The 13,382-nt window shown below is 47.8% G+C and overlaps 1 long non-coding RNA gene across 1 annotated transcript; it reads left to right on the top strand.

Moving 5' to 3' along the window:
• The first annotated feature begins 12,020 nt into the window (after nucleotides 1-12,020).
• On the top strand, nucleotides 12,021-13,119 carry LOC134443310 (uncharacterized). The gene is made up of 3 exons (XR_010033642.1): nucleotides 12,021-12,115; nucleotides 12,562-12,735; nucleotides 12,994-13,119. It is a non-coding gene; the product is annotated as an uncharacterized LOC134443310 (long non-coding RNA).
• The last annotated feature ends 263 nt before the right edge of the window (nucleotides 13,120-13,382 follow it).

The following is a 13,382-nucleotide window of genomic DNA, read 5'->3' as shown; positions in this document are numbered from 1 at the left end:
ATTTTAGCTGAAGTGAGCTAAATGAAACCAGAGACCAGCATTACTGACATATGTGCATCTGCAATTGAATGACATAAACTGGTGTTGTGATTACAAGATGATATTTTAGCATTTATGATACTGTTTACATGCCAGTTGCATGCATGGGCGCCATGTTGATGATGCGTGTGTCGTCACACCAAACATATTTTATTTCTTTTGTTACTAACAGTCTGTTTTGATATTGGATGAATGTTTGGGATTTTAAATTCTATTGCTTGTAAACATCTAGCCTGCCTATTTTGGACACCAGATGGAAATTAGCCCTTGGGCTACAATCTGGCATATTTACATATATGTACATGTATGTATATGTTCATTAATGTGCAATGTCCTGAAGAAATAAAGTAAAGTAAAGTAAAGTAAATAAGCTCAGGAACTCATTGTTATACACTTCCGTCTGAGATCAACCTTGATAATTATCGATCTGACATTTAGACTATCCTCTTTTCTCCTGTCACAAGGTAATCCAATAGTTGGGAACATATACAGTATCCCTGTCCCTAGTTCAGACATCTCCGCCAACGTCCATCCTTAACACTTACTATGTGTCCGGAATCCTGTGTGTTCATTTTAAAATGAGTCGGAGAGCGCGGTATCCAATTTTTGAATTAAGCCGGTTTATTCATCCAAAATAAAAATATAAGGTCATACATTAATGTTTAAATGATTAAAGCATTGCCAGACTTCTGTAGTTTCCATCTTACCCTAACCATCAACAGATCAGAACTGACTGTCTTTCCCTGTGCTCTTGCTTAAAACTGCTTCCTTCGGTGTGTCTGAGTGTCTGGCCCATTGCAGACATCCTGATGTTTGATTGGTGGGGTCTGGTTCTTGGTCCATCTTCCTGGTTAACGTTTACACATACTGACAAGCAGACGCCCAAACCTCTAAGACCAATTGCCTATTCATCATGTAGAGCTTCACAGTTAGTTGTGACCTTTCTGACCTTTGAGGTGGTCAGTGTGGGGGCACTCACTAAGTATTTAGCATCAAATCATCAAGTTTTCACATCCTACAAAAGTCTACAACTCATCAGATTAATCACATATAGCTATAAAACAGAAGTATCTTATTACATCACACAAACTGTACAAAATTCCCTGCCTTCATGTGTAAATTCCCTGCATTCATATGTCTAAATGCCTTACTTTCTTATGTGTGCATTTTCCTATGTAAGTGACTTGACTATAAGAAATGTGGCGCTGTCGCTTTAAGAGACTGATCACTCATCACAATCATGCAGTCGCATTCCCGGACTCTCCGACTTCGTTTGGAAGTATTTCTGTGTTGTTGTGCGTGAATGTAACTGTAAGTACCCATATTTTCTTTGTAAGGCTTTATTTTGTTTGTACAGCCCTTTATTTCGTTTCTACAGTCCTTTCTAACTTTGCATTGAAGCCTGACAATCGTTCTGTGTATTTGGAAATCTCTAGAATGTTCCGTGACTCAGCAATGCCGCGTTAGCAATCTTGTACACGGTGTCTTTGTTAGCATTTAATATATTTAATGCTGTACGATTTCCTGTGCTGTTTTAATGCTTTATACCTGTCAATTTAGTACTGTTTATCACCAAGTTCCTTGGAGTGCACATCAGCGACGACCTCTCTTGGACCACCAACACTACATCACTGGCGAAGAAGGCCCATCAGCGTCTCTACTTCCTGCGCAAACTAAAGAAGGCAAGTGCTACACCCTCCATCATGACAACATTCTACAGAGGAACCATAGAGAGCGTCGTGTCCAACTGCATCACAGTGTGGGGAGGAAGCTGCACGGAGAAAAACAGGAAGACACTCCAGCGTGTTGTGAACACAGCGAAGAAGATCATTGGAGTACCACTCCCCTCCTTGCAGGACATTTACACCACACGCCTCACCCGGAAAGCACTGATGATCATCAAAGACACAAGCCACCCTGCACACAAACTGTTCAGCCTCCTGCCCTCTGGAAAGAGGTACAGGCGCCTCCGTTCCCGTACCACCAGGCTGGCGAGCAGCACAATGCACCAAGCGATCAAGATGCTGAACACTCAACCCACTCTCCCTCCACTGTCAGCCTCTAGCCAGCAAGGCCACTGACAACCCCCCCCCCCATCCCCCACCACCATATCTGCGACTGAACATTCCACCTGCACTACTATACTTGTGACTGAACTTTCAACCTGCACTAACTCAAAACATGCACACACACACACACACACACACACACACACACACACACACACACACACACACACACACACACACACACACACACACACACACACACACAAGCACACTGCACTTTCTGCACTAAACCCAAACATACACACACTGACACACACACACACACACACACACACACACACACACACACACACACACACACACACACACACACACACACACACACACACACACACAGACACACGAACACACACACAAGACGCACACCGCACCTTCTACCTGCACTAAACACATACACACACACACACACACACACACACACACACACACACTGCTGCTGGTGTACTTGACAGACCTTTTTAATATTTATTTTTCTTCAAAATGCTACTATTACCATGTCAGAACGCTATAAAGGACTTTTTTTTAGGAAAAGCACAAAAGCACAACAAATACCTCTTAATGTATGTCCTCTACAAGTCTTCTGTTGTCCAGTCTTGCACTTTAAATGTCTGTATGAGCACTGTCTATGTCCATACTGTCTTAAGTCCATGTATAAGTACTGTCTATGTCTATACTGTCTATGTCCTTACCTAGATTAGTCTATGTCTGTATGGGAAAGCAAGAAATGTAATTTCAAATTCTTTGTATGACCAGTGCATGTAAAGAAATTGACAATAAAACCTACTTGACTTGACTTGACTTTATCACCCTGTTATTACTACTTTGTGTGCAGTATTTTTCCTGTAATTATTACCTCGAGTAGATATTGTGAATGGGACATCTGTAATGTGAATAACTTAGCATTGTCCTGTTTGTTCTTTTATTTCTGTCTTTGTATAGAAAACCACACAACGTAACTTCCACACTGTAACAACGTCACAACTTCATCTGTTTAATTAATAAATGGCAAGACTCAACCTCTAGAACAGCTGCATTCTTTCTGACCGAAGAATTAGGCCAGCGGGTGTACGACCAGTACTTTCATCATCATAATATCCTACAAAATTGGTCCTTCTTATCGCCGGATTGTACATCATCTGCGTCATGGCTGCTTCTAGAGATGTCCAGGGTGAAGCCCATCAGCCTTATCCTCGCCCCAGCCGGAGAAGACAACCTCCAGGTTACCTAGAGGACTATGTGCTCAGCCACCCTCGCCAATCATCCCCCTCCAGACCACACATGCCATCAACAGGGCATGCAACAAATGTAAGTCAGAGCAACATTACTTTCCCATCTGAGAGCGCTACCGCTGCTAGAGCATCTGCATTAGATCAACTAGAGGAGAGATGGAAAAGTTTAAGCACTGCAATGGAACAGCTTGCTATGGAAATGGAGAATGCAAAGCGTGCCTCTTATCCTTCAAGTACTGTGGGCTTTTCTCATGAGTATCCAAGATCAACCTCTCCTCATCAGCAGTACGGTAGCAGTTTGCCAGACACATTTGGCTATGCACCTGTCACTACCTCCCACACTGTAGACAGGCCCCCCTCAGATTACATGTTAGCTCCTCAAACATTATGGCCAGAACCCCCTAGTCACACTTATATGCAAGAATTGAATCCAGTCATGCCTCAGCCACTTGTTCAGTTCTCCACATCGGCACTTCAAGGCGCAGCCTCCAAAGTAGGACCCTGGTTAAACATGGCACAACATAGGCCTCTCGCAGCATCGGTAGGCCTGACTGAGCAAGCAGAGAATATTCAATCGGATGGCACTGCTACACCCGCATCTTATGGCTCTTCAGAGAGGGCATCCTCACCTGCCACACCTCTGGTGCCCCAGCCAGCGCCGGTGCCCATGCCACGCCTGCCTCGTCTGCCACGCCTGCCACGCCTGCCTGGCCAACCAGCGTATGCTTCACCCCTGCCCGGCCAGCCTGCGCACGTGCCACCTCTGCAGGGACAGCCAGCGTCCGCGCTACCTCCGCCTGGCCAACCAGCGCCAGCACATGCGCCACACATGCCTGGCCAGCCTGCACATGCGCCACCTCTGCCAGTCCAGCCAGCGCCCGCGCCACCTCTGCAGAGACAGCTAGCGCCAGTACTACCGCCGCCAGGCCAGGCAGCGCCAGCACATGCGGCACCCCTGCCAGCCCAGCGAGCGCCCATGCTACCTCCTCCAGGTCAGCGAGTGCCTGCACAGCATCCTCCATGGCAGCCAGTGCCAAATCAGCCTCCGCCCATTCAAACTTATCCGCCAGTGCAGCCACCTGCTGGGCCTTGGTACCCTCCTCATGGGATAGCGCCACCGCAACCGGGGCATTATCCTTGGTACCCATATCCATATCCTGCTCCACAACCTGCGGCCTACCCTGCTCCTGATACAGGAGCACCTAACTTGATGGAGATGGCCATCGCTTCATCCTATGGGATACCGAAGCCTAAATTGGTTGCTTTCTCATCTGGCAAAGAGAGTGACTTTATCCTCCTGAAAAAGGGTCTTGACACAGTCCTAGGGCCTCACCGACATCTGACAGAGGACTACAAGTTTCAAGTTCTCCTTGACCTTCTGAAACTTCCTGCAGATAGCTAAGAGGCACCTGAACAGTCCACAGCCCTACAGCGCTGCGATGCAGGCTCTGGAACAACGATATGGCCAGCCACGGTCACTCATTCAAAGCGAGCTAAAGGCCCTGCAGCAAGCTCCACCCGTCCGAATTGGTGACGCCCAAGCATTTGAAGACTTCAGCACAGCAGTTAGCTCACTAGTGGGAATGCTACAGTCGACACGTGGCCCAGCGAGGTACGAGTTGCAGTGCGGTTCGCACGTTGACATCCTGCTTAGCAAACTTCCTGTGAACTACAGAGATTCCTTCGTTGAACACTGCTTGAAGCGAGGCATCATTGCTAGTGGGTCTTCTACGACATACACTCTGATCGACCTGGCATCCTGGCTGGAAATTAAGTCTCAAACCCTCCAAATCTCTCGACGGGCCGCTGAAGGCGTTCAGGGAGAGCCTCCACGTTGAGACACCAAGTCCTCCAAACAGACCAAAGTGAAGACCTCCACTGTATTGCTAAACACTGCTGCTACGCCGAAGGCAACTGCACCTGACACAAGTGCACTTTCCACATCACCAAAATCCAAGCGTGAGCGAAGCCCTTTTGCCCATATTGCCAGTCCAACGAGCACTACCTGAGTGGATGTTCTAAATTCACCAGCATGAATACATCCCAGAAGTCAGATTGGATAAAGGAACAGAACCGCTGCTGGAGGTGTGGAAGAGGCTATAAACCCGACAAGTGTACTCTGAAGAAGCCTTGTGCCTCATGTGGAGAACAGCACCTGTTGACTTTGCATGAAGTTGCAACAACGCAACAGCCCAGTGTTACTGTCAGCACTGTTTCCACAGTTGTTTACCTGGATCAAGCAAGTCACTCACGCCGAGTGATGCTCAAAGTTGTCCCTGTTCGCTTGTGCAATGGGAACAAGATCCTGGATACACATGCCCTGCTCGATGATGGATCTGAAAGGACAATCATACTTCCCGCTGCAGTGGACAAGCTTGGCCTCAAGAGGGAGTGTGAGTTCCTGACTTTGAGAACTGTCAGGCAGGACATAGTGCATCTGAAGGGAGCCTCTGTGACACTTGAGGTATCAACCATGTCAAACCTGGGTATCAGACACAAGCTCAAGAATGTTTTCACTGCTTCAGAGCTGAACCTCGCTGAGCAGTCCTGTCCAGCTGATGCTCTAAAGAAGAAATACTCCTACCTGAGGGATGTGCCAGTTGAGCCCTTCCACAAAGCCAAGCCGATGATCCTCATTGGGTCAGACAATTCACATTTGATCACTGCCATATGTCCAGTCCGCATTGGCTCACCTGGCTCTCCTGTAGCTGTATGCACAAAGCTAGGATGGGCCATCCAAGGGCCTGCGACGTTCCTGCAACAGCCCTGTCATCAGAGTTCATGCCTACACACCTCCTTCCTGTCACCTGCTCAAGAGCTACGACACAACGTGGAGAAATTATGGCAACTCGACACTCTGCCTCGTCGCAATGAGAAAGAGATCACACGCTCAAAGCAGGACAGCGCCGCACTGGCTCTGCTGGAAAGTGACACGGCACGGATCAATGTGGATGGCGTGGAGAGATATACAACACCTCTCCTGTGGAAAGACGACCATACCTTACTCCAAGCTTCGCCCTCTGCTGTAATGCCTCTCCTACGAAGGGCTGAGAGACGGCTGTCGAACAACCCTGAACAGGCCACCATCTACAACACAGCAATACACAAGCTGGAGAAGGAGGGATATGCTGTGAAGATCACCCGTGAGGAGGCCGACAGTACCGCTGGCTCATGGTATATTCCCCATCACATGGTGTTCCACAATGGGAAGGCGAGAGTAGTCTTTAACTGCTCCTTCACACATCAAGAGCAGAACCTCAACAACAACCTGCTACCTGGCCCTACCTTAGGTCCTCCCTTACTCGGAGTACTACTCCGATTCAGAGAGCATGCTGTCGCCATCAGTGGTGACATTCGTGCAATGTTTCACCAAGTTAGGCTGTTGCCCTCCGACCAGCCTTTCTTGCGTTTCCTGTGGAGAGACATGGAACAAGACCGTCAGCCGGACATCTATGAGTGGCGTGTACTACCATTCGGGACAACATGCAGCCCCTGTTGCGCCACTTATGCAGTCCAGAGGCACGTCAGGGACCATGTGAAGGGCAATGAAGATGTGATGGAGTCAGTCTTGACAGCCTTTTATGTGGACAACTGCCTCCAGTCCTTACCATGTCCTGAGCAGGCTACAGCACTCCTTGACAAGCTGAGAGCAGTCCTCGCCAAAGGTGGCTTCGACATCAGACAGTGGGCCTGTAATGTGCCAGAAGTGGTATCTCATCTTCCCTCTGAGGCCAGATCAGAGGCCTGTGAGCTCTGGCTCTCCGCAGACAAAACAGAGCCCCAAGAATCCACTCTCGGCCTGAAGTGGAACTGCCTATCTGATGTCCTCGGTTACAAGAAGAGGTCAGTGTCTACCACCGAAGTGACCATGAGAACAGTCTACAGAGTACTTGCTAGCCAGTACGACCCTTTGGGGTTCATTCTCCCATACACCACCAGGGCTAAAGTGCTAGTGCAGGCATTATGGCGAACGGAGCGACAATGGGATGACCCCATACAGGATGACTTGCTCCCACTGTGGAAAGCATGGGAATCAGAGCTAACTGACCTCCAGGATGTTGCCATTCCTCGCCGTTACACCCCATTCAACATCACAACTGAAGATGCACAGTTACATGTGTTTTGTGATTCATCCGAGAAAGCTTATGGAGCTGTAGCTTACCTCCGAGTGGTGGATCCAGCTGGTCAGATTCATGTCTCCTTCGTCCTGGCACGGTCTCGTGTTGCACCCAAGCGCCAGCTATCAATCCCACGCCTGGAATTATGTGCGGCCCTAACTGGTGCACAGCTTGCCCAAGTACTGAGTACTGAGCTCACAGTACCCCTCACACGCTCCGTCATGTGGTCTGATTCTACCACTGTCCTGGAATGGATTCAGTCCGAGTCCCAGCAATACAAAGTGTTCGTAGGAACACGTGTTGCAGAAATCCAAGACCTAGTCGGGACTAGCAACTGGAGATATGTTGATTCAAAGAATAACCCGGCTGATGACATAACCCGAGGTCTAACCTTGTCCCAGCTCTCACAGCCTGGTCACTGGCGTTGTGGTCCTCCATTCCTTCAGCTCTCACCAGATCACTGGCCTGTCTGTCCCTCCACTGTCCTGGATGATACGGCCGAGCTCAGACATGGTAGCTTCTGTGGCACCGTCTCCACCACAAACATGCCACTGCCTGACCTAGTTGCCTGCGAGACCTGGGAGGACCTCATACTTACCACACACCAGGCTCTTCACGGGGCGGCCTCCACATCCCCAAGCGCATCTGAGCGCATTGCAGCTGAACTAGCTCTTCTACAGAGGACTCAGTTAGAGAGCTTTCCTGAGGAGATGACCGCTCTCAAAGCTGGTAAGGCCGTACCAACCAGTAGCCGACTGAGCTCACTCTCACCAGCGCTCGACCAACTTGGACTGATAAGAGTCGGTGGGAGGCTTCGCAAGGCGGAGGATCTAGAGGACGACACGCTTCATCCGATTATACTATCACCTGATCACATTGTCGTTCGCCTACTGATTAGAGACTATGACAATCGTCTCCTTCATCCTGGACCAGAGAGAGTCTATGCAGAGATTCGCAGATCATACTGGATACTGCGTGGACGACAAGCCATCCGCAAGCATCAGAGGCTGTGCACAGAGTGTTGCAAGTGGCGCAAGAAGCCGGGGATCCCCAAAATGGCCGATTTACCCTCTGCACGGCTTCGCTTGAATAAGCCTCCCTTCTGGTCCACGGGGGTTGACTGTTTCGGCCCCTACACAGTCAAAATAGGCAGAAGACATGAGAAAAGGTGGGGCATCATATTTAAGTGCCTGACTACAAGGTGTGTCCACTTAGACCTCCTTACCCACATGGACAGTGACTCTTTCCTCCTTGCCCTACGGAGGTTTGTAGCAAGACGAGAAAAGCCATTCGAGATTCTCTGCGACCAGGGCACTAACTTCCGAGGGGGAGACCGAGAACTCAAGGAAGCCTTCGCCCAACTTGAACCTTCCCTGAGGGAGCAGCTTGCTGGACAGAAAATCTCCTTCCGATACAACCCACCTCATGCACCTCATTTCGGAGGTGCGTGGGAAAGAGAGATCAAGTCTGTCAAGGCCTCTCTCCAGGTTGTACTACGCGACCAGATTGTTCCAGAGGACGTCCTTGCCACCGTGCTGGTGGAAGTCGAAGGGATCCTGAACTCAAAACCTCTGGGCTACGTGTCATCCGACGTGGCGGACCCAGACCCGATCATGCCAAACCTACTCCTTATGGGGCGGCGGGATGCCTCCCTGCCGCAGGCCTTGTATGGGCCTGAAGCTCTGCTGGGACGACGACTCTACCGACACAGCCAGGTCATTGCCGACCACTTCTGGAACCAGTTCATCCGGAGATACCTTCCCAACCTTCAACTGCGCCAGAAGTGGAAGGAATCGTCAGAAGTCCTCAAGGTTGGACAGGTTGTCCTGGTTATGGACAATCAACTGCCGAGAGCCATGTGGCCTGTAGGACGGGTCAGTAAGGTCCTTGTTAGTGATGACGGTAAGGTTCGGACTGCTGCAGTGGACATTAAAGGTAACACTTACTTACGCCCTGTGGCCAAGTTGATTGAGCTCCCTGAAATGCCCAGTGATGTAGCTAACTAGTTTAACTGATGGGCAGTTAATTTATGTTGTTTACAAATTTACTAGGTAAATTTGGGGGCGGCTGTACAAAATTCCCTGCTTTCAGGTGTACATTCCCTGCATTCATATGTCTAAATGCCTTACTTTCTTATATGTGCATTTTCCTATGTAAGTGACTTGACTATAAGAAATGTGGCGCTGTCGCTTTAAGAGACTGATCACTCATCACAATCATGCAGTGGCATTCCCGGACTCTCCGACTTCGTTTGGAAGTATTTCTGTGTTGTTGTGCGTGAATGTAACTGTAAGTACCCATATTTTCTTTGTAAGGCTTTATTTTGTTTGTACAGCCCTTTATTTCGTTTCTACAGTCCTTTCTAACTTTGTATTGAAGCCTGACAATCGTTCTGTGTATTTGGAAATCTCTAGAATGTTCCGTGACTCAGCAATGCCGCGTTAGCAATCTTGTACACGGTGTCTTTGTTAGCATTTAATATATTTAATGCTGTACGATTTCCTGTGCTGTTTTAATGCTTTATACCTGTCAATTTAGTACTGTTTATCACCCTGTTATTACTACTTTGTGTGCAGTACTTTTCCTGTAATTATTACCTCGAGTAGATATTGTGAATGGGACATCTGTAATGTGAATAACTTAGCATTGTCCTGTTTGTTCTTTTATTTCTGTCTTTGTATAGAAAACCACACAACGTAACTTCCACACTGTAACAACGTCACAACTTCATCTGTTTAATTAATAAATGGCAAGACTCAACCTCTAGAACAGCTGCATTCTTTCTGACCGAAGAATTAGGCCAGCGGGTGTACGACCAGTACTTTCATCATCATAATATCCTACACAAACACACAGTAGTTTTAAACATCCTGGGACACAGAGACACATATAAGTAAACAAGCACACACACACACACACACACATACACACACACACACACACACACACACACACACACACACACACACACACACACAGTGGGGGTAGCGAAACTCTGGACACACACTCAAGCACACAGATAAGAACACATGCTCTCTTCTCTTAAACACTCTGAAACTTAGCGAAGCATTCAATTTCTCTTAAATTCTTATCCTGTCTTAGACCATACTCCTTGGTCCAATCCAAAGTATTCTATTACCCAAATAATACTTCTGATATATTTTGACTATAGATTATGCATACATATTCAGTGAATTGATTTACTAGTAAAATATTTTTCAAATGATCACTTATTATTACGTCACTAAATTGATTTCAATGCTAAATACAATTATGACTCATATATCTACAACGCCTGTCATCCAATTTTGGCATTCTGTTGCAGTGGCCGCACAAGACGGGACACCTGTCAAACAAAGTCAATTTTCTCAGTGATAATTCAACTCTGACATGTAATTAATTTTTTTAGAATGTAAAGAAGACATGTGCCTCCCACAATATAACATTTGTACATCCATCGCGCTGCCCAGGATTAAGGGATTGACCATTATGCGTGGAAAAGTCAGATTTCTCCATAGGCGCCCATTATAAAAGTCTCCTATCCAGTCTCCTAAAGGGGTGTGGCCGGCGTCATAAGGGAAACAGGTAGGAACATTCAGCTGGGCGTCTCTTCATTCAGACCGTCTCTGACGCAGCCTGGAAGACACAGAGAAGACACAGAGTCTGTAGCTGAACAGGCTACTCTGGTTGGCCAGAAACGGGTGCAGAAACGGATGTGTGTGTGTGTGTACTGTACACACACAAACACACACATCCGTGCACACACACAGTGTGTGTGTATGGGAGTGTAAGTGTTACCTGCCAGTGAAGAGCTTTCCCTATAAGGTCTATGTTCTGGTTTCACACTCTTCCTCCTGTGTGTGTGTGCGCGCGCGCATGTGTGTGTGTGTGTGTGTGTGTGTGTGTGTGTGTGTGTGTGTGTGTGTGTGTGTGTGTGTGTGTGTGTGTGTTCCAGGCTGCGTGGCTGTAAGCTGACAGATAAGAGTTGTCTCCATCTGGTCTCTGTCCTGTCCTCACCCTCTTCACGTCTCACATGTCTGGAACTGCAGGGCAATGATCTGTGTGACTCTGGAGTGGAACTGTTATGTTCTGGACTTCAACATCAACACTGCAGATTGGAGACACTGGAGTAAGCATCATTTCATGTAGTCAGTGTGTTTTGGACACTGTGTGTTAGAGTGTGAGTGTGAGTGAGTGTGTTTTTATCTGTATTCTGTGGGAGGGTGTGTTTGTGTGTGTGTGTGTGTGCGTGCACGTGTGTGTGTGTGTGTGTGTGTGTGTGTGTGTGTGTGTGTGTGTCTGTCTGTCTCCATTATGTGCTTGTTCTGTTCCATCATCCATCTCTCCATCTTTCTATTTACCTCACTTCACTCCTCCTCCTGTGTGTGTGTGTGTGTGTGTGTGTGTGTGTGTGTGTGTGTGTGTGTGTGTGTGTGTGTGTGTGTGTGTGTGTGTGTGTGTGTGTGTGTGTGTGTGTGTGTTCCAGGCTGGAGAGCTGTCAATTGACAGATAAGAGTTGTCCCCATCTGGTCTCTGTCTTGTCCTCACACTCCTCACGTCTCAAATATCTGAATGTGAGTGAGAATAATCTTGGTGACTCTGGAGTGGAACTTTTATGCTCTGGACTTCAACATCAACACTGCAGATTGGAAACACTGGAGTAAGCATCATTTCATGTGGACAGTCTGTTTTGGGCAGTGTGTGTGTGTGTGTGTGTGTGTGTGTGTGTGTGTGTGTGTGTGTGTGTGTGTGTGTGTGTGTGTGTGTGTGTGTGTGTGTGTGTGTTTGTGTGTGTGTGTGTGTTTGTGTCTGTGTGTCTCTGTGTGTGTGCCAAGCTTAGTAGCTGTAAGCTGACAGACAAGAGTTATGTGTGTGTTTTGCCTGTGTTCTGTGGGAGGACGTGTGTGTGTGTGAGTGTGCGCCTGTGTGTGTGTTTGCATGTGTGTGTGTGTGTATGTTTGAGTGTTTAACTTTGTCCTGGGGGAGGGTTTTTGAGTGTGTGTGTGTGTGTGTGTGTGTGTGTGTGTGTGTGTGTGTGTGTGTGTGTGTGTGTGTGTGTGTGTGTGTGTATGTGTGTGTGTGTGTGTGTGTGTGTGTGTGTTCCAGGCTGGCTGCCTGTAAGCTGACAGAGAAGAGTTGGCTCCATCTGGTCTCTGTCCTGTCATCTCCCTCATCACGTCTCACATGTCTGAACCTGAATGGCAATGATCTGCATGACTCTGGAGTGGAACTTTTATGTTCTGGACTTCAACATCAACACTGCAGATTGGAAACACTGAGGTAAGCATCATCTCATGTAGTCAGTCTGTTTTGTGAATTTGGCACAATCTCTCTCTCTCTCTGTCTCTCTCTCTCTCCATCATCATCATCCCTCTATCTCTGTTGTCTCTTTCCCTCCCCCTCACTCTCTTTCCTTCTTTCCTCCATACATCATTGTGTGTCTGTGTGTGTGTGTGTGTGTGTGTGTGTGTGTGTGTGTGTGTGTGTGTGTGTGTGTGTGTGTGTGTGTGTGTGTGTGTGTGTGTGTGTGTGTTCCAGGCTGGCTGCCTGTAAGCTGACAGAGAAGAGTTGTCTCCATCTGGTCTCTGTCCTGTCCTCACCCTCTTCACGTCTTACATGTCTGGAACTGCAGGGCAATGAGCTGCGTGACTCTGGAGTGGAATTGTTATGTTCTGGACTTCAACATCAATACTGCAGATTGGAGGACCTGAGGTAAGCATAATTTCATGTAGTCATACTGCATCATTTCATGTAGATTGTTTTGGGCCTATGTCTTTCCGCCGATTAGGTTTTAGGTCCATATAAGATGTCTTGGCTATTATGGGCCTGTGTCTGTGGTTTTCAATAGGTGAGGCGCGCCTCCCTGTGTGTGTGTGTGTGTGTGTGTGTGTGTGTGTGTGTGTGTGTGTGTGTGTGTGTGTGTGTGT

This window comes from Engraulis encrasicolus, unplaced genomic scaffold (genome assembly GCF_034702125.1).
Source record: "Engraulis encrasicolus isolate BLACKSEA-1 unplaced genomic scaffold, IST_EnEncr_1.0 scaffold_308_np1212, whole genome shotgun sequence".
Taxonomy (NCBI): Eukaryota; Metazoa; Chordata; class Actinopteri; order Clupeiformes; family Engraulidae; genus Engraulis; species Engraulis encrasicolus.
This window is presented reverse-complemented; position numbering and strand designations above follow the sequence as displayed.